This window comes from Sciurus vulgaris (assembly GCF_902686455.1).
Source record: "Sciurus vulgaris genome assembly, chromosome: 2".
Classification (NCBI taxonomy): domain Eukaryota; kingdom Metazoa; phylum Chordata; class Mammalia; order Rodentia; family Sciuridae; genus Sciurus; species Sciurus vulgaris.
This window is the reverse complement of record NC_136462.1, coordinates 126,955,592-126,976,804: the sequence shown is the minus strand read 5'-3', so window position 1 is coordinate 126,976,804 and position 21,213 is coordinate 126,955,592. Positions and strand designations below refer to the sequence as shown.

The 21,213-nt window shown below is 37.0% G+C and overlaps 1 protein-coding gene across 1 annotated transcript in view; it reads left to right on the top strand.

The window, feature by feature from the left end:
* GABRG3 (gamma-aminobutyric acid type A receptor subunit gamma3) overlaps nt 1-21,213 on the top strand; it is a 707,345-nt gene that overhangs the window by 554,194 nt on the left and 131,938 nt on the right. The gene's annotated exons all lie outside the window — the stretch shown is intronic.

Here is a 21,213-nt window from a genome sequence, read left to right as displayed (position 1 = left end):
AAGGTAAACAGGAAAAGCCTTATTTGTACTTGTTAACTTTCTCCCCCTGGTCCTAATGAAAGGGCCATCCTCCAGGGTCAGAACCAGCTGCTACCATCCCTTCCTGGTGGATCTCAGCACTAACAGGAACTCACTCATCCAAACAGGAGATGAATCACAACCCTTTTCCAAGCCAGAGGGCAGGCTGAGGACAGTCTGAGAAGAAAATTGCTTTTTGTGTTTGACAAGTAAAGTTGGACAAAGGAAAGATGAGGGCAGTGAGTGGTGCTAGAGTAAAGCATCATTGAAAACACTATTATGTGATTAAATCAGGTTAATGGGTAAGGCTTAGAAATCTCATTTCCCAGTAGAAGGTATGCTGTTTGAAATAAGAAATTAAAATGTGGATCATTTTACCACAGATTGATGTTGAGAGTCTGTCCCACTGTACCCAGAAAGGACATTAGTATCACTCCCTACACAGTTTCAGACAAACACTTTCAGTCTGTTAAAGCATACGTACCAGAACAATGTATGTTTATGCATTGTCACTGAAAATGGTATTATGTGATCAGCAAAAAGTATCTAGGAAAACATGCCAAGAAGAATAAACTGCTTGTTTGTATTATATATAATAGTGATAATTTAGAGAAGACAACTTTGTTTTTATTAATCCTACAGTAGTAAAACAAAACAAAACAACAACAAACAGAAAGAGTAAATGGTGTCCTCACTGGGCTCATATTGGTCTACCAATATCTTATGATCCTCTCAGAGGCTGGACAGTCCTGGATGGGCAATGGTAGAGTTCTGCTGTAGGACCCAGCTTTCTCCAGACCTTCCTTTGACCATAACCTCCAGCATGGTCCTCCTCAAGAGAGCACACACCTTCCTCTCTGCAGACACATTACATTTTTTTCTGAGATTTCCACTTGAGTTTAAGATCTCCTAGTTCTTATTTCCAGACAGATAACTGGGTTATTGTTTGAGACAACGAATCTCATCATTTTGAGTGCATGATGTACCAGTGTAATTCCCAGTGTGATTCCCCAAGTTTTTCATGTTTATGGTCAGACACCAGGGACCTTATGACATTCCCACACTTCTGCATTCCCCACTGCATTGAAGGACATGACATGTGTACGAACTCTGCTGCATATAAATTATACCTTCTGTAACCTGTTTGCACACTGGTAAATTGTGAACTCTGGGACCAAACTGTCTCTTTCTGTCCCACTTCGCTCTTATCCCAGCCCCATCCTGGGCATCCACACACCCCAGTTCTTCAAACTGCAGATATTTTATGGCACAATCTCTAATTTCCCTTTCTTTCACTCCCAACAGTTTCATGAATTTCTCTAAGTCTTTCCCTGACAGACAATGCTTTGTCTTCTCTGAAAAACTAACCATGAAGGACCTTCCAACATTATAAATGGAAACAAATAAATAGTGGAAGATACTATTAAGCCATCATCATCATTTATTTTTAAGAGTCTATTTCTATCTAGAGAACATTTTCATGACCTCTGAGTTTACATGCATGGGTTTGAGGTTGATGGTAGTGTATCTTTTTCTTTGCCAAGTTAGACATATTGGTGAACTAATCCTGCCTTTTGACTTCACAGTTGCTTTTTGCTAGTGCTCATGCCTAGCTGTGCCTCTGCATTGGAATACAGCTGATTCCAACAGGAGTATCAAAATCCATCTGTTGATGTCACTTGTCTCTGCTACATATTAATAGACCTATGCTAATCTGTGCTAATATAGCAACTCCTGTTAATGCAGGGCTTTTCCTATGCCACACATGATTAAATACACTTAACATTCATTATCATACTCATGCCAATCCATGGTACAGGCACTTGTAGTATTTATCCCTCATGTTACAGTAAAATAAACTGAGATAAGAGATTCAGTATTTCGCCCAAGGTAACGGTGCTACAGTTATTCAGTAAAGGAAACAAATGAAAAATGATAAGAACAGACCTTGATTGTTTGACTAACTATTCAATTATAGAAAGCCATCATAAAAAAACAGAAGTTCATCAACAATGTAAATAGTACAATTATAGTATAAGCTATGAACTTTACCACAACAAAGGCACAAGATTATATCCTGCTGTCCTTTGCAGAAGGTACATAGCTTTTAAGTTGTTACTTGTCACCAGGTGCTTCATTTCCACCTACTATTTCAGCTCAAAACACACTCTCCCCACCCCAACACCCCACCTTAGAAATCCAAATGAAAGAGAAGGATCATGGCTTTTGTTTTTGTTTTGTTTTGTTTTGTTTTGTTTTTTTCATTTTTGTTTGTTGAAGTCATGAAACAAAGGTACAGCAAAAACTAGGGCAGATACTTCTAATTTGTGTTGAACATTTAATTCAAGTATCCATTTTACTTGGCTTCTGAAATATTGCTGCAATTTTCTTGTTCAAAGGAATGGAATACTTTAGGACATTTTTACAATGTCAATTTCCTGTGCCCATGGCAGACTTAAACCTCTTGTGGGGAATATACTGTGTCACCCTAAGTTTATCATGTTAAGTTATTGATCGTTGTGAGCCATATGGCAAGTATTTCATTGTTATGCTCTAGATTTAGTAGTTAAAATACTGAGATGGTTTTGCTTCTTTGTGCTTCATGTGGAGAGCAACCTTGGAAAGATTCCCAACTATTCCATGTCCCTGAACTTCCAACCACCAAGCAATCAGGTATTCACAATGCATACTTCCAGGATGAGCACAGCGATAAATCATGCCTCTTTTTTCTCTCCCGGCATCACAGGACAATTTCCTTAAGAACTTGCCTTTGATTTCATTCATTTTGATGAGAATCCAAACCTGAACTGAAAAATTTTATAAAGGTTCCCAAACTACCCTGAGAGCAGATGAAAGTCAGAGAAGGCCCAGGTTAACCAAAGCCACCACTCAAGTCTTTTCCCCTGGTACCTCCTATTCGTGCCTGTGACTTCCTGGGAAGAAACACAGGTCCACCCACCCAGTCCATAGCCATGGTTTCCATAAGCCATTATGTATATAATACTATTTTTAAAAATAAAAATTGTGACCAAATGTGGAAATCACTGGACTGAATACATTTCAACAAGATTTGCTACTACAGGATTACAGTGGTCTCCCCTAATTCAGAGGGCATCCATTCTGAGACCCCAGTGGATGACTAAAATCAGAGGTAGTACTGTAAATGCTGTTTTTCCCCTATAAATAGAGATATTTTCACTTAAAGGATATTTTTACTTTATGGATTCTCTTTGGCCTTTCTAAATTACCAGCATTCCTACTTTTTGCTTTGGACATATTATTAAGTAAAATAAATGTTGAATGCAACCACTGTGATACTGAGACATTGGATCTGATAACCAAGATGACCACTAAGTGTCTTATTAGTGGGTGGGTCATACAGTGTGTATATGATGGACAAAGGGATGATTCCCATCCCAGGTGGGATGGTACAAGATGTCATCATGTTACTCACATGGGGCACAACTTAAAACTTATGAGTTGTATATTTTTGGAGTTTCCCATTTAACCATTTTGGAGTAAGGTTGCTTGTAGGTAAATGAAACCTAGGAAAGTAAAACCTGAGATAAGGAAGGGCTACTATACTCACATCAACTCTGAAGGTCAAGCAGAGAGCATAATGTGCAGTTTTTCCCAAATTATTTTGACACAGACTCCCCATTTAAAAAAAAAAAAATGAAGAAGCAACAGCAGTAGCTTGACTACACTAGGGAAAGTCTTGGACCAAAGAGTGAAGCCCACAAAAGCAAGGCAGGACCCAGAACAGCCACTCCTCCTTACTTCTTCCCAACATAACTTAGAGCACCAATGGAAAGAGTGACTCCCTCCCCTCCAAGTCCTGAGAGAGCTTCCAGATGATGCACTAGGTCAAGTTCTTTGTTCAGCCTCTCCCCAAGTCCATTGGTCCCCAAAGTGCAGACTCAATCTGGTCAGCTACCCTTCATCTCATGGTGCTTCATGATCACCACTGTCCTGTGCACAGCCCACCCCCAAAACACTCTTCAAAGACACAACATCAGAAAGGTGACCAATACACAGGGAATACCAAGGAGGTAGTAGTTGAAAGATGGACCACACGAGCAATGGAACACTTTCTTGTATGAACATTTACTTTATAGCACATGCAATTATGTGTTCTGCTTTATCCAGCAGGACTACCACTGGAAAGGAGAGTTCACTAAGGGAGACCAACACACAGTATCCTAATCCAAGTGCTTAATTGCACTACCTTGGACACATTCAAACTCTAGAGACCACACTGGAATTTCCTTAAATAAAATACACTTTGGAAACCAATTGGGTTAGCTTTTCCACATAATTCAGCATTGGTTTCTGTTTTCTGCCTCCTCCAAGAACCACTCAAATCACTTTTTCAACCTCCTTTTCTGCAACATGGCCCCTTTATACAGATAATTTGAAATGGTGAGGCTGGAAATCCTAATAGTATCTTATGTTTCAGAGAAACAGAGGACAATATTTCATAAATGAAACCATTTCCTTCTAAATGATAAACTGCATAAAGTCAGTGGATCAGCTCATCAAAGCAAATAAAAACTGTCAAACATCAAAACCACAAGACCTCTCTGCATGCTGTAGAGACAGTGCTTTCTGCACTGACCAGAGCCTGCCTCTCCCCAGATGAAATGTGCTAAGATCTGTTAAAGGATAAATTGTACCTCCTACTCCAAATTCATGTGTTGAAGTCCTAACCCTCAGTGCTTCAGGATGTGACCTTCAAAGAATTTGGAGGTAGGACCTTCAAGAAGTACTTTAGATTAAATGAGGTCATAGGGTGCGCTGTAATCCCAAAGGACTGGTTTCCTTGTAAGAAGAGAAGATTAGGACACAAACACAGACAAAAGGAAGACCCCATGAGGCCATCTACAAACAAGTCAAGGAGAGAGGCCTCAGTAAAAACCAACCCTGTGGACGCTTTGATCTCCAGCTTCCAGGCTCAAGAACCAAGAGGAAATAAATGTCTGTTGTTTAAGCAGCACCACTGAGGTACTCTCTTATGGCAACAGTAGCCAATTAGTACAGAATCCTTTCCTCAGGGTGTCTAATGAAGTGATTCTGGATCATCTCAGGTGTTAGTTTTTAATCTTCCCTGTCTTTATAAACTTCACATGTGAGATTGGTCATGCTTTCAATTTTAATTCCTTCCCCTCAGAAAATTTAGAGTAAAACCAGTGCATCCCACACTGATGCATTTGCACTTATTCTCTCTCAAAAGAGTTATGAAATTGAAATACAATTTTAATCTCAATCATAAATTTTAGTTGCAAAATCAGAAAATTTTCTCAACACAATTGACTGAAAACTTGGGTAAATATTAAAGTCAGTTTCATTTCCCCTTTCTTGCCTTATTTTTTAATAGCTAGGCACTTTGGGGAGGAGACTAGGCAAGTGCCTACTTGTTTTGCATAAGTACTCAATAGAGGTAAGAATGGTTTGGATTATGGCAAGCTGTGGTCATTGTAGACCACTGTTCTCAGGCCTTACCCACTAAACTTACAATCATTAATCAGTTGATCAAAATCTGACATTAAACCACCAACTTTAAAAAGAGAACTGAATTCTCTTGCCTCAGTGAGAAGTCTAGACTTTCTACATCTAATCTTCAGAGCTATTTATTGAGAACCTACAAGATTGGAGGATGCTGGTAGATACTTACATGTTATCTCATTTAATCTTCTGAGAAAACATCTGATAAAGATATAGGAATATCTCAGAAATAGTGCTGGTTTTGTTCTAGACCACTAAAATAAACGAATATGGCAATGAAGTGAGTCACATGAACTGTCTGGTTTCCTAGTGCATAAACAAGTTAAGTTTGAGTCTAAACTAAAAAGTATCCAATAGCATTATTTCTAAAAAAAAAAAAAAAAAAAAGTATATACCTTAATTTTTAAAATGCTTTGCTGATGAAAATGCTGTCAGCTGAGGCTTCAGTGAGGTGTAATCTTTGTGCTGATGGAGGGTCTTGACTGATTATCAGTGGCTGCTCACTGAGCAGAGGCTGGTTGCTCAACGTTGGTGTGGCAGTGGCAATTCCTTGACATAAGACAAGAATGAAGTTTGCCACAGAGTGTTTCTTTAATGAAAGATTTGTCTTCAACATGTAATATTGTTTGATAGCATTTTACCTTCAGTAGGACTTATAAAGTAGTAGAAAATCCTCTCAAACCCTGCTTCTGCTTCATCAACTAAGTAGTTTATGTAATATTTAGTAATATCCTTAATCCTTCGATGTCATTTCAACCCTGTTCACTGCGTATGCACCAGGAGTAGATTCTATCTCAAGAAACCACTTTCTTTCCTTATCCAGGAGGAGTGACTCCTGATTCCTTACAGTTTTACATAAGATTGCACCAGTTTGGTCCCATCTTCAGGCTTCATGTTTAGGTCTAGTTCTCTTGTGATTTTTTTTTTCCTTTTATTGTAGCAGGAATTGAACCTAGAGGTACTCAACCAGTGAGCCACATCCCCAGCCATTTTATATGTTTATATATACATATATATATACAAATATATACATATATATAGTCATATATTTTATATATATATATATATATAGAGAGAGAGAGAGAGAGAGAGAGAGAGAGAGAGAGAGAGAGATACAGGGTCTTGTGAAATTGCTTACGGCCTCACTAAGTCGCTGTCTTGGGATTTTCACTAACTCTGTAATTACTCCCTCTACTGAAGTCTTGAATCCCTCAAAGTCACCCACAGGGTTTAGAGTCACCTTCCTCCAAACTCCTTTTTGGAGTTGATATTTTGACCTACTCCCATGACTCATGAATGTTCTTATGGGCATCTAGGATGGTGAAGTCTTTTCAGAATGTTTTCAGTTTACCCAAATACAACAGAAGAACCACTACAAATGGCTGCTATAATAGTCTTATGAAATAAATATCTTAAATAATAGAAATTTAGAATTCGTGGGTCACATAATGGACCACAGGAATGAAAACAACATTAAACTCATTGCGCAACTCCATCTGAGCTCTTGAATGACTAGGTGTGTTATCAGCAAATAGCAATATTTTGAAAGAAATCTTTTTTTCTGGCAGTATTTTTTAATGGTGAAATTGAAATACTCAGTAGACTGTGATGTACTACCATCCAGGCTTTGTTCTTCCAATATAGAACACAGGCAGAGTAGAGTTAGTATAATTATTAAGGGCCTTAGAATTTTTGGAATGTTGAATGAGCAGAAGTCTTCAACTTGAGGCCACCAAATGATGAGCCTCTAGCAAGAGTTGTCCTGTGCTTTGAATCTTTGAAGCCAGGCATTGACTTCTCCTTTCCAGCTACAAAAGTCCTGGATGGTGCCTTCTTTCAGGCCAAGGCTATTTTTTTGACCTTGAAAATGTGTTGTTTAGTTTATCCACATCCATCAGTTATCTTAGCTAGAACTTCTGAGTGGCATATAGCAGTCCTTACATTAGCACTTGCTGCTCACCTTACACTTTCATGTCACAGAGATGGCTTCTTTCCTTAAACTACATGAACTAGGCTCTGCTAGCTTCAAAATTTTTTTCTTTAGCCTCCCCACCTCTCTCAGCCTTCAAGGGATTGAAGACAGTTGAGGGCCTGCCCTGGTCTTGTCTTTGCATTAAGAGATCACTGTGGCTGGTTTGTTCTTCTATACACACCACTAAAATATTATTCATATCAGTTTAAGGCTGTTTCTTTTCTTATCATTTGTGTGTTCACTGAAGTAGTACTTTTAATTTCCTTCAAGAACTTTGCATTCACTATTTGGCTGATTGGTGCAAGAGGCTTAGCTTTCAGTCTTTTTAAAATTTTATTTTAACACATCTTCCTTACTAAGCTTAATCATGTCTATCTTTCAATTTAAAATGAGAGTCTTGTGACCCTTCCTTTTGCTTGAAAATTTTGAGGCCATTGTAGGGTCATTACTTGACCTAATTTCACTATTTAAGGCTCAGGGAAATGGGAGGTCCAGGTGAAAGAAAGAGGTAAGGAAGACTGATCACTGGGGTGATCAAAAACACAGACAATATTTATCAATTAAGGTCACCGTCCTACTTGGTTCAGGGCATCCCCAGTCACAATAGTAATGCCAAAGGTCACAGATCACAGGCTACCATAACAGATATAATAATGAAAATTTGGAAATATTGTGAGAACTACTGAAGTGGGACACAGGGATGTGAAATGAGCATGTGATATTGAAAAAGTGACACCTATGGACTTAGTCAATGTAGGTTTGCCACAAACTTTCAATTTGTAAAAAACTCAATATCCTCAAAATGAGGCACAATTACATGAGGTATGTTTCTACTGCCATTCTCTTAACCTTAAAATAAATTGAGGCTTAGTTTGGTTCAGTGATATGACCATGGTTCAGAGATAGAAATACCAAGTAGTGACTTCACCCCAAAACCAAGGGATACTTAGAGTGGCCTCTGACAAATCAGTCACTAGGCCTCTGGACAGAACAGGTTTTGTAGCTCAGTGCATCATCTGATGTGCCAGGCAGGGAAACTCCAGGGACTGAGCTCTGTCAGCAGTTGTTCATGACAGCAGCTATAGTAGACACATTGGAAACATTCTCCATTTTGAAGTCCCTCGTGACAAGTTCTCACTTTCTTCCGGTGGCTTGAGAACAGCCGGGTGAAGTGAGGGTTTCCGGTATCAGTCCTGAGACTTTGGTCATTGACAGATCCCAGGTAGAACGCATCTGTCTCCACTAAATTCCTCTAACTGCAGTGCCACTGTTTGTGCTTCCTTCTGCCCCTCTGGTCCTGCAGATGTGATCTCGCTCTGAAAGTCAGTGCTGAAATCTCTAGGAGAGTTGCCAGAACCTACCACATGGCCTACAAACATGAGGTCCATGGGGTTGGAAAACATGTGTCTCTAGGGCAACCCTTCCTGTCAGCTGACGGATACAGACGCATTGGTACTCTAGTTCCTGCCTCACGACTTTGAGTAGGGTCCACACTATCTCTAAAGGGCCCTGCTGGGTTGACCTAAGGGTCCTTTCGCCAGAAATGTGTTTGATATTGTTGTACGTGTCATTTGCTCCCTCCCTACCCATAGCCCCCTTCTTACTTCCACTCACTTATGTTTTTTCTAACATTTTCTTTAAAAAAAAAAAAAAAAAAAAAGGAAGAAAAAACCCATCACTTGAGCTTCAACCTTTGTCTCAGAACCTGGTTGCTGCTCAAGAACCTGACAGTGTATTTTGGACTATGAGTCATCTTTTTGGTTTACACACACACACACACACACACACACACACACACACGGCATTTTGATTAGAATGACACCAAATTTATAGAAAATGTTATTGTGAACTGATTCCTTAGTTTAGGTTCACCTAGGAGCAAACCCAAAGACCTGCAAATAGTATTTGGAACATGAAACACTATAGGAACAGTGCTAGAGAAGAGAAGATGGAGGCAGTAGAAAAAGGGTATATAATTAAGTAAGTAACCAACTTCCAGGGAAGTCCAGGGAACCAGCATAGCTCACATGCCTTGGAATTCTCTCAACAGAACATTAACACGGCAACTCCACAGCTACTAGTGGAGAGCTGTCCACAGCAGTACTAACCCCTTAATCCTATGACTACCCCACAAACAAGCAAAACATCTCTAATGTTCAGAGGAATGAGTAGGAAACAGGGTAGGGGTGATTGGGTGGAGTAGGACACCCACACATGACTGAAACTGACATCTGCACACAAGGAAATTTCCCATCCTGAACATGATTTCCAGTGTATGAGATGATGAAATCATCTTTTTCTCTTTCTCAGTAAGTTTTATTTCGAATATTGTCAATTAATTTAATAGCAAAACATTTAAAAATTTAATTATATTAAAGATTGTGCCTTTTTAGGTTTTTTCCTAATAACTGACCATTAATGCATAAAAAGAAAATACATTCACAAAGAAAATTTATTTATTTATTAATTGTCCATTTTCTTTCTATGTCTTCAGATCAATTTCCCTGTTCTAGCATTTTGTGCAAGGCGACTCATTAAGTATAGACTCTTTTGTCTCTCCACTTAATGTTTTTAAAATTTATCATGACATTGCATATAAAAGTAATCCATTCCCTTTTTATTACTGAATAGCATTCCCTTTGAACTACAAAGAGAATCATGTATGAATCTTTGCATGGGTATAGTTCTATAGTTTTCTTTGGTAAACACCTGAGAGTGATATTATCTCATCTCATATAAAAGTGTGTATAACTTTGTAAGAAATTCTCAGGCAGTTTTGCACAGCAACTTACCATTTTGCATTCTCATAGGGAAAATATGAAAATTTCAGTTGTTACAATTGGTTTTGTTAGTCATTTAAATTACAGCCATTGGAATAGATATGTGGTGGCTTTCCTTTTCAGTTTTTACCAGTGCCTTTCAAAGAGAAGAAGTTATTAATTTGAGGAAGTCCAATTTATCAAAAATTTCCTTCATGATTAGTGATTTTGTATTCTGTGATAAGTAATCTTATCCTATCCCAAGGGAGAGAGACACATTGTAGACTATGTTTTCATTTAAGAGACTTAAATCTTTAGCTCTTATATGTAAACCTACATCAAATTACATTTTTAAATTACCAGTTAAATTTTATATATTTTCTGAAATAGGAACTAAGGTTATTTTTGTGTTGTTGTTAATTTTGATTCATTGAAGTAGAGTCACACCATTTGTATAATCATACATGTACATAGGGTAATGATGTTTGTCTCATTCTACTATCTTTCCTTTCCCCCACCCCTCCCCACCCCTCATTTTCCTCTATACAATCCATCCTTCCTCATTCTTGCCTTCCCCCGACCCCACATTATGTATCATCATCCACTTATCAGAGAAATCATTCGGTCTTTGGTTTTTTGGGATTGGCTTATTTTACTTAGCACATATTCTCCAGTTCCATCCATTTACCTGCAAATGCCATAATCTTATTCTTCTTTATGGCTGAATAATATTCCATTGTGTATATATAACACAATTTCTTTATCCATTCATCTATTGAAGGGCATCTAGGTTGGTTCCACAATCTGGCTATTGTGAATTGAGCTGCTATAAACATTGATGTAGCTGCATCACTGTAATATGCTGACTTTAAGTCGTTTGAGTATAGGCCAAGGAGTGGGATAGCTGGGTCAAATGGTGGTTCAATTCCAAGTCTTCTAGGGAATCTCCGTACTCCTTTCCAGAGTGACTGCACCAATTTGCAATGCCAGTGTATGAGTGTACCTTTTTCCCCACATCCTCACCAACACCTATTGTTGCTTGTATTCTTGATAATAGACTTTCTAGTTGGGGTGAGATGAAATCTTAGGGTAGTTTTGATTTGCATTTCTCTTATTACTAGAGATGTTGAACATTTTTTCATGTATCTGTTGATTGCTTGTAGATCTTCTGTGAAGTGTCTGTTCATTTCCTTAGCCCATTTGTTGATTGGGTTCTTTGTATTCTTGGTGTAAAGTTTTTTGAGTTCTTTCTAGATTCTGGAGATTAGTGCTCTATCTGGAGTGTGTGTGGTAAAGATTTTCTCCCACTCTGTAGGCTCTCTCTTCACGTTCTTGATTGTTTCCTTTGCTGAGAAAAAGCTTTTTAGTTTGAATCTATCCCAATTGTTGATTCCTGCATTTATTTCTTGTGTGTTAAGGAAGTCTGATCCTAAGCCAAAATGATGAAGATTTGGACCTACTTTTTCTACTATAAGATGCAGGGTCTCTGGTACAATTCAAGGTTCTTGATCCATTTTGAGTTGAGTTTTGTGCAGGGTGAGAGATAGGGTTTAGTTTCATTTTGCTGCATATGGATTTCCAGTTTTCCCAGCACCATTTACTGAAGAGGCTGTCTTACCTCCATTGTATGTTTTTGGCACCTTTGTCTAGTATGAGATAAATATATTTATGTGGATTTGTCTCTGTGTCCTCTATTCTGTACCATTGGTCCACTTGTCTATTTTGGTGTCAATATCATGCTGTTTTTGTTACTATAGCTCTGTAGTATTGTTGAAGGTCTGGTATTGTGATACCACCTGCTTTGCTCTTCCTGCTAAGGATTGCTTTAGCTATTCTGGATCTCTTATTCTTCCAAATGAATTTCATGGTTGCTTTCTCTATTTCTTTGAGATACATCATTGGGATTTTAATTGGACTTGTATTGAATTTGTATAGTGCTTTTGGTAATATGGCCATTTTGACAATATTAATTCTGCCTCTCCAAGAACATAGGAAATCTTTCCATCTTCTAAGGTTTTCATTAATTTCTTTCTTTAGTGTTCTGTAGTTCTTATTATAGAGGTCTTTCACCTATTTTATTAGATTGATTAGATAGTATTTTTTTTTTGAGGCTATTGTGAATGGATACTTATCAGGTTCATTTTTGTTGAAAAGACTATTCATTCCCCCATTGATTATCTTGACCCCATCTGTTTAAAATAAATTGAGCATGTGAGTGTGGGTATAGTCCTAGATTCTGTTGTGTTGCAATGATCCATTTTACTATTCTTCCTCCATTACTACAGTAGTCTTGAAATTCAACATCCATCTCTATTTTTTTTTCAAATTGTTGTGGCCACTCTATGTCCATTAAATATTCATTTAACTTTATAATTAGCTTGATCATGCCTACAAAAAATGCCTGCCACATTTTTTATTGTGATGACATTAAGTTCATTATCCAATTTTCAGAGAGTTGAAAATTTAAGAGCAATGACTCTTTCCATCTATTAGGGTGGTACATGTCTTCATTTAGTAAGGTATTCTTTAATTTTTCTCTAATACTTAGTGAACATGTCTTGCACCACATTTTTAAAAAAATTATCCATAATTATTTCATATTTATTGCAAGTGTGATGTTGCACAGTTAATTTCATTTTAATTGTTAATTTATATATAGAAATATAATTGATGTCTGTTTACTGACCTTATATTCATGACATTGCTCAGTTGTATAAATTTAAGTTTAGATTTTTGTAAATGGATTGACATTTTCTATGTACATGATTATGTTTTCCTTCTTTTATAAGCTGTATGATTTTTATGTCTTCTATTTGTTTGATCAAACTTGCCCAAATGTCTAGCATAATGTTGAATCAGTGTGGAATGAGATGCCCTTCCCTTGTTCATGATCTTAGAGGAAAGGTTGTTATTTTTATGTTTTAGATATAAGAATGGTATATGATTGATTTTTAGGGTTTCTGAAAGGCCAGTCTGATAAGTACTCTGTTTTTTAGGTACAGCTATTAGTCCTTTATTATATACCTTTATTATATATATTATATACCTTTATTATATATATTACATACCTTTATTATATATATTGTCCATCTAGATTTAAATCTATCGATTAATTATTGATTTTTAAATTAGCCTTATTTTGCATTTCCTATCCTTTTATTATCTCCTGCTACTTTTAAAATGGATTATATTCCACTGGTACATTTCCCTCTTTTATTATCTTGGTAGTTACTCAATAGCTTTTATTATTTTAGAAATTATCTCATGAATTACTAGGAACCTCATAGCTTATCAAAGAATTGATAATAGTTGGTGGGCTTTCATTACTTTCAGATAATAAAAAGACCACAGAACACTTTAACCTCATTTACTCTTGTTCACTTTGTATGGCATTATAGTCATGCATTTTAATTCTATGAGCATTTAAATTTCCACAGTACATTAGTATTGATTTATATACTCATTGTCGATTATATTTCTCAGAACACTTTCCCTTTTACATAATCTTTATACTTTACTACATTTCACTGCTTCTCTCTTGGAAAATTTCTTTCTGCACAGCCAAAAATATTTTGCTTCAGGTACACAGATGAAACGTTTCCCTGGCTATTGTTTTCCTGGAAATGTCTTTACTTCATTTCTGTAAGATTATTTGCTCTATGTAAAATTATAGATCTGCAGAAACTTTCTTTACTTTGAAGTTTTATATGATTGTTTTTGTGATTTTTGTTTTTCTATCAATAAGTTAGCAGTCAGTCTAATTGCTGCTTTGAAAGCAGCTATCATTCTTTCTAACTGCTTTTAAGGTTTTCTTGGTCCTTTGCTTTCAACAAGGATATTATAATGTGTCTATGTGTGGATTTATATTTATTTTATTGTTTATTATTATTTTATTTTACTCTGTTTGAGTACCGGGGATTGAACCCAGGGGTGCTTTACCACTGAGATACCTCCCCTGCCCTACCACTGAGATACCTCCCCTGCCCTTTCTATTTTAATTTTAAACAGAGTCTCACTAAGTTGCTGAGACTGGCCACAAACTTGCAAATGCTTTATATTTATAAATCAGTTTTACATGTTGCTCACATAGTTTGTTTAGTCTATGATTTTATACATTTCTTCAGTTTTAGAAAATCTGTAGCTGTTGTTATTCCAGTTATTGATTCTGACCTATTATTCTACACTCCTTATGCTCTAATGCATACATGGTAGACTCTTCCCACTGTACCCTACCATGCTTTAATTAGTTCCACCTTGATAATGAACTTGGATCTCACCAATTCATTTGGGATACTTTTTTTTTTTTTTTTTTTTTTTTTGGTAAGTTGTGTTCTGGTTCAGCATTACTGTATTCAACTGTCCAACCTGCTATCAAGCTCATCTGCTGAGTTCTTGATTTATATTTTACATTTTTTCCTTTTATCACTTTGTATATGGTTTACTATTTCTTATCAAAATTATTAACCATTTCATCTTTCTTCTTTAAATTTATTTTAAAAAACTAATAAAATTAAAAATATTTAAAGAAAGATAATTAATGTCTATTGTTTTAACTCTGTGGAATGACCTTCTGTTGCCTGCAATGTATTTTGGTTTCAATAGCCCTGTTTTTTCCTCCATGTGTCCATTGTCATTTCCTTTTATATAAGAGCTTGGTTGAGATATCATTTGTAACCCATTCAATTCACCTATTTCATTGCAGTACTGGGGACTGAATTCAGGCCTAATGCATGGTAGGCAAGCACTCTACCACTGACCTACATCCCCAGTCCTTTTCATTTTTATTTTGGGACAGGGTTTCACTAACTAGTCCATGCTGTCCCTGAACTTCTGATCTTCCTACACATCCTTCTAAGTATCTGGGAATATAGTATACATCACCATTCAGCACAATTCACCTATTTAATGTGAGCAATTCAGCTATTTTTCGGATCTTCATAGAACTGCTAAAAATTTAGAACAATTTCATTATTCCCCCCAAGTACCAATCCATTAATTGTCACTTTCCATTAGGTCCAACTTCCCATTCCTTCCCAAACACTGATCTACTTCTGTTTCCATAATTTTGCCTATTATGAACACTTCATATTAATATACACATGGTGTCTTTTTGTGACTAGTTTCTTTCTTTTAGCATAATGCTGCCCAATGAAATCAACAAGAATCCTCACATCTTCACTGTACCCCACTTTTAAAGCACAGAAGAGCCATGAAAATGGGATTCTAAAACTCATAATAGAATTGAGTTAATCCAAAGTGAGGTAGAAGTGGGGAAAGAGTAACTAATTTTTAATACAAAATAGTCTGTCAGATTCACTGTTTTTCATTATTTACTTATTTATGTTGTTTGTTCCCTCTTCCACTGATATGAATGTGGAAATGTTTCAAAGCTTTCTCACCTGGGTCAAAGCCAAAAGTGTATTTTTTGATGGCTTGCATTTGTCACCACAGTGGCATGGGGTTTATCTGTACTGAGTCAAACATGTAGCAATCTCTTGGTAAAAATATCTGGTGAATCTGATGCCACTGTGCCCTCTGTGGTCTTAGTGCTCAGACAGGATGCCTCAGGAAACTCCTGCTTCTCTGAGGCTGCAGGGGTGTTCTTGTTCTCATTTACTAAAACAGAACAAAAGGGCCACAGGGGGAATGTCCTGTACTGTGGAATGGGGCATGACAGTTCTCCTTCTGACCAAGGATGGTATACCCGCTGTCTAAGGACAATCCCTTGGACAATCCCTTTCAGCAGGGCAACTTACCCTCTAACTTAGAAATCCAGTGTGTCATGGGTATGCTTTAACAAGGGTTATATGCAAATGCCAGTCAGTGATTCTGGGGCAGATGTCCAGCCCCTGCCCAGCCCAGGAGCAGGTCATAAGGTTGCTGAATCAGCATAGAGTCCACAGAATGCCTTGGAGAGAACTAAAACATCTGAGATGATGGAAGGTCCTGGGGACTTGGTAGTTGATGCCCTGGAAGAATAGCTCATTAACTGATGAATCATTTAGAATTGTTTAGAAGTTGGTAGGGGCATGCCAACGCATGTTTGCCAAGTATCAGCCTTGGAAGGAAGAAAGGGAGAACTTAGTAGGACCTAGACTCCTAATTCTTACCCTTCTTTAACTTCCATACCTGTATGGACGTGTCCTTTTTAATTTTATCTTAAAATAATGCAGTTTTTCTGTGTAATTACATTTTCCTGTAAGAAGCACTTAAAAGATGTTAATTGGTACTCAGCTGCAAGCTGTCCAGAAAAAAAGAAAATACAATGAGTATTTGGGAAAGGGAAGTGTTCTGAAAAAGAGAAAATGTCAGGGTTAGAGAGTCTAAGCACTATAAAAGAGAATATTGACTTGTCATGTTGCAAAAGGCACTGAGAGTCACTCCAAGCAGCATGATGACAAATTCCAGTGTGCAATATCACAGGTGCTTCACCTTCCCTGTCCAGGCTTCCTCTCCTTCCATGGTCTCAAGAAAGTGAGCTCTCAGGTGTCTCTTACAGGGTATTAATGCCATCATCAAAGCCCATCCTCATTAACCTTACCTGAACACAATTACCTCTCAAAGACCCCATTTCCAAACACCACTACATTGGGGGCTGGGATTCAACATAAGGATTGGGAGTGGGGCACAATTCAGTCTATAGCAATGATGGGAGGCGGTCAATGATCTACAATCCCATGTGGTTCATTTGCTAAGGTGGCTAAGTACCTTCGTCACCAGACTGCATGACTCAAACAACGGAAATCTCTTGTCTCCCAGTTCTGGAGCCTGAAATTAAGAAAGCAAGCTGCTGGCAGACTTGGATCCTTCGGAGGAAGGAACTCCTCTGCCCTGGAAGAAGGATCTGTTCCAGGTCTCTCTCCTCTGGTTGCAGATGGCTGTGTTCTCCTGTGTTTCTTCATATTGTCCTTCTTTGTGTAGCTATGTGTCCACCTTTCTCCTTTTTATAAGAATACCAATAATAGTGAGTTAGGACCCATCCTGATGGCCTCATTTTAACTTGATTTCTTAAAGAAAGTCCTACTTCCAAATGAGGTCACATTCACAAATATTAGGGGATAAGATCTCAGCACATAAAATTGTGGAGGAAACAATCAATCCATACTACCCATAATATCCAGGCCTCTATTTTATAATGAATATTTAATAATGCCCCTTTTTTACCTACCTTAAATTAAAATCTACAAATAAAATAGCCTACTTATATACAAATTTTTTTAAAAAATGTTAAAATCCAACATAATACTCTGTCACATCAAGGAAAAATAAAAGGAAGGCAATTTAAAATAAAATAATAAAGTATTTTAGTTTGTAAATGTTTGGCATGGTTTCATCAGTAGGAGAGAGAAAAGGCTCATCTGTACCTTGGATCCCAGTGAATATAGCTATGAACACAGCAATGCAGGTAGGCTGACCTGGTGGGTCAGGTACCACAGGCAACTTTTCTTCTGTGATGTGACTTGACAAAAATGATGAAAAATTAAAGGTTAACCTAAAAACAGAAATAAAATCTTCCTTCAGTTTATATATCAGCTTTTTTCCTTGAGAATATCAGTGCAAAGTGATTTTATATTGACTTTATAAATAAAGATCATTTGTTTTCTTGTTGTTGTTTTGTTTGTGCTTGTTTTGAACATATAAGTGTCCTATGAGATTTTAAAAGTTGTGTCAGAGGCAAGACTGTTTTCCCCTGCCCTAAAGAATATCCATCAACATTCCAACAACTTTCCTTCCCTCCTAATAAGTAACAGTTGAGTCCCCAGTCATTCCAACAACTACATGGTCATTGCAAAGCCCTGTCTCACTGAGGGCCAGTGTCTGCCACCTGGTGTAATGTTTACACTTTGGAAACTACCAGGCCCTTGTAGAAATGTTGAAGCACATTGAATTAAACCTTTTTTTCGCTGGTGTCAAATTCATTATATTTTAAAAGAAGAAGTAGTTAGTGTCAACTTCTTGACCCTTGTTTTTATGATTTTAGAGTAATTTAGAATAATGCTTAAAATAGTAACCCCTATTCATCTAACCCCTATTCATCAAAGTGCAACTGAGTTGTCTTTCTGGTTATTGCTCATTATGGACATGAAAATGGAATGTAATTGTGGATAAGACTTGATAGACCTGAGGTGGCCTCACCTGGTGGGGGTTTAATACAATGAGATGTGGGGAGTCACTGAATGTTTTCATCAAAAAAATATATATAAAATTATGTTTCTTAAGAGAAACAATTGAAGTATTCAGGTGAGGAGAATGCATGATTATAAATATAAATTAAAAGGCCCCTATAAAGTCTGGAAGAGAATTGGGGAAGATCTGAACTGAGATCTGAACAATGGAGTTGATCAGGTTGGGATGGATTCAACACAGACATACACATTTTAATGAGTCAATAGAAGGACAAATAAGGGATGACTGATATTTTTTTGCCTGCATGTCTGGGAAAATGGAAACATTTTTACCAGAAGAAAAGGATAATGGAAACAAGTGGTATTTTATTACAAGAGAATGAATTTGGTTTTAGACACGTTAAAAACAAGTGTCTATAGCTTTCTAAATGGAAATATCACAATCAGATCTGGATTCCAGATGAATGGGGAACAGTATAGATCTGAAAAGCATGATTTCATGGGATATGGGAGAAACTGGCATGGGAGAGCATATAGAAGAATCACTTGCAAATGCAACTCATTTTCATTTGAATTCCAGTTATGACATGATTATCCACATAATTATACCTGAAAAATACAGTTTGAGTGCACTTACACAGCACTAGGATTTGATGATACTGTATTATATGTTCTAAAGAACTCTGATTCAAATCAATTTGGCAAGCTTTGATGAGTGCATACTACATAATTTCTGCTGGGGAAAGTAGAAAAAAAGAAAAGGCAGGGTTTTCTGTGAGGTCCACTGATGGGTCCCACATACACATATTTCAGATCGTGGATATTCCTGGTATGTCTATTGATAGAATGGATTGCCCTCAAAGAAACTGCAGAACTGCAGGAAGTGCCGAAATCACAGGACCATCATGCATACACACATATACATGCACACACATTCAAGCACATACTAGAAAAATCCTCGAAAAGTAGGTGCCGTCATATATGGTATAATATTTCCTGAATTATGTGCCTTTCATATTTCTTTCAGATAGGTGTAGGGAAAACATGAATAATACATACAGTTCAGTATGTGTAATACCAATCCTTTAAGAGCCTCTAATTTAATTGTGTCTGGCATCTCTAAGATGTTGTAGCATGTGTCTCCTGTTCAAAATGCATGTGTGACAGGCATGTGTTCTGTCTTCTTTTCTTTTCATACTAATCCCTCATCTTTATCCTGGTTCTCCCTGCAACAGATATTTCATTGCATTGTAAACCAAGAAAAGGGACATTCTGGGAACTTTACCCTTTCAAAAAGTGCTCATCCCATGCATACCTGTATGGGAATGTCATATACACCCCATGCATTCCTGTATGGGAATGTCATATACACCCCATGCATACCTGTATGGGAATGTCATATACACCCCATGTATACCTGTATGGGAATGTTATATACACCCCAACTTCCTCATGCTCAGGCCATATCCCCTTGACCCACATGCAGGCAGCTCCCCAGGAGAACTCTGCACTTCTGGTAAGACAGAAAGGCTAGAGAACCTCTCAGAATTCAATCAGCAAGAGTCCAGCTTTGCAGACTTCCTTATAATCTCACCTCATTTTGGATAAGCCATCCTATAATGCTGAAATCCAATCTTAACAAAATACTTCAGTTTTAAAAGTTAAGAGGGCAAATCACACAAAAATACAAAATGTGAAAAATGTTTACATTTCTTGATGTTAAGCTAGAAAAGAGTGGTCATTTTCGGATTACTTCAGGTTTCCCAAGTTGAGCCAGACAGTCTGGTTTGAAATAAGGTGGGAAATGATAAATATTTCATTGGTATGTTGGCACCAGTTCTTGAAAAATTAGTCTGCTTATGTGAGCAGTACAGGAAAAGTTACGCTCATGTACTAGGGTGTCAGCATGGTTTATGACAATGAAGACTGACTCCAAAAATTTTAAACTCCTACATGGTGAGTCCTAGTGTAGTCATCAACACAGTTTGTGTGTTCAATTTGAAATAATTTAATATCTTCAAACTATAGTCAGATCCTCTCAATAGAAAATGAGGCACTCCTCTTAAAGTATATGTGTGTTCAATTTGAAATAATTTAATATCCTCGAATGATAACCAGGCTCTCTCAGTAGAAAATGAGGCACTCCTCTTAGTGTATATGAAAGTGCTGGCAAGATGGATTTTTGTACGTTTTCAATAAATGCATACATGTCAGTTCTTTGAATAAAATATTTGAAACATGATTTTTCAACTCACTCTGGTGTCGGGCATTTTATACTGGAGAAAGATCAAATGCATATTTAATTCATAAATAGAGATTGTGGAAAAACTCTGGTTGCTCCATGATAATATGGTTATTTTCTGTCAAACCCTAAAACCTCAAAAAATAAAACTGTTAGAACTAATAAAACAAATTTAACGTTTGTAAGATACAAAATAATATGCAACAATCAGCCACATTACTATACAATAACAGTAAAATACCTGAAAAAGAAATTAAGAAAACAATACCATTTACAAAAAGTGCCAAAACTTCATAGGAATAAGTTTCACTGAACAGATAAAAGCCTTGTGCATTGCAAACTATAAAACATTGATGGAAGCAGTTAAAGAAGAGACAAATAAATAGAAAGATAATCCATGTTTATGGATTGGAATAATTCTTATTGTGAAAATGTCCCTACTACTCAAAGCAATCTACAGATTAAATGTAAAATTCCTATCAAAATTCTGATGGCATTTTTCACAGTACTAAAAAAAAATGGTAAAATTCACATAAAACCACATGAGACTCCAGATAGCCAACATCATTACAATAAAGAAAAGTCAGAGGC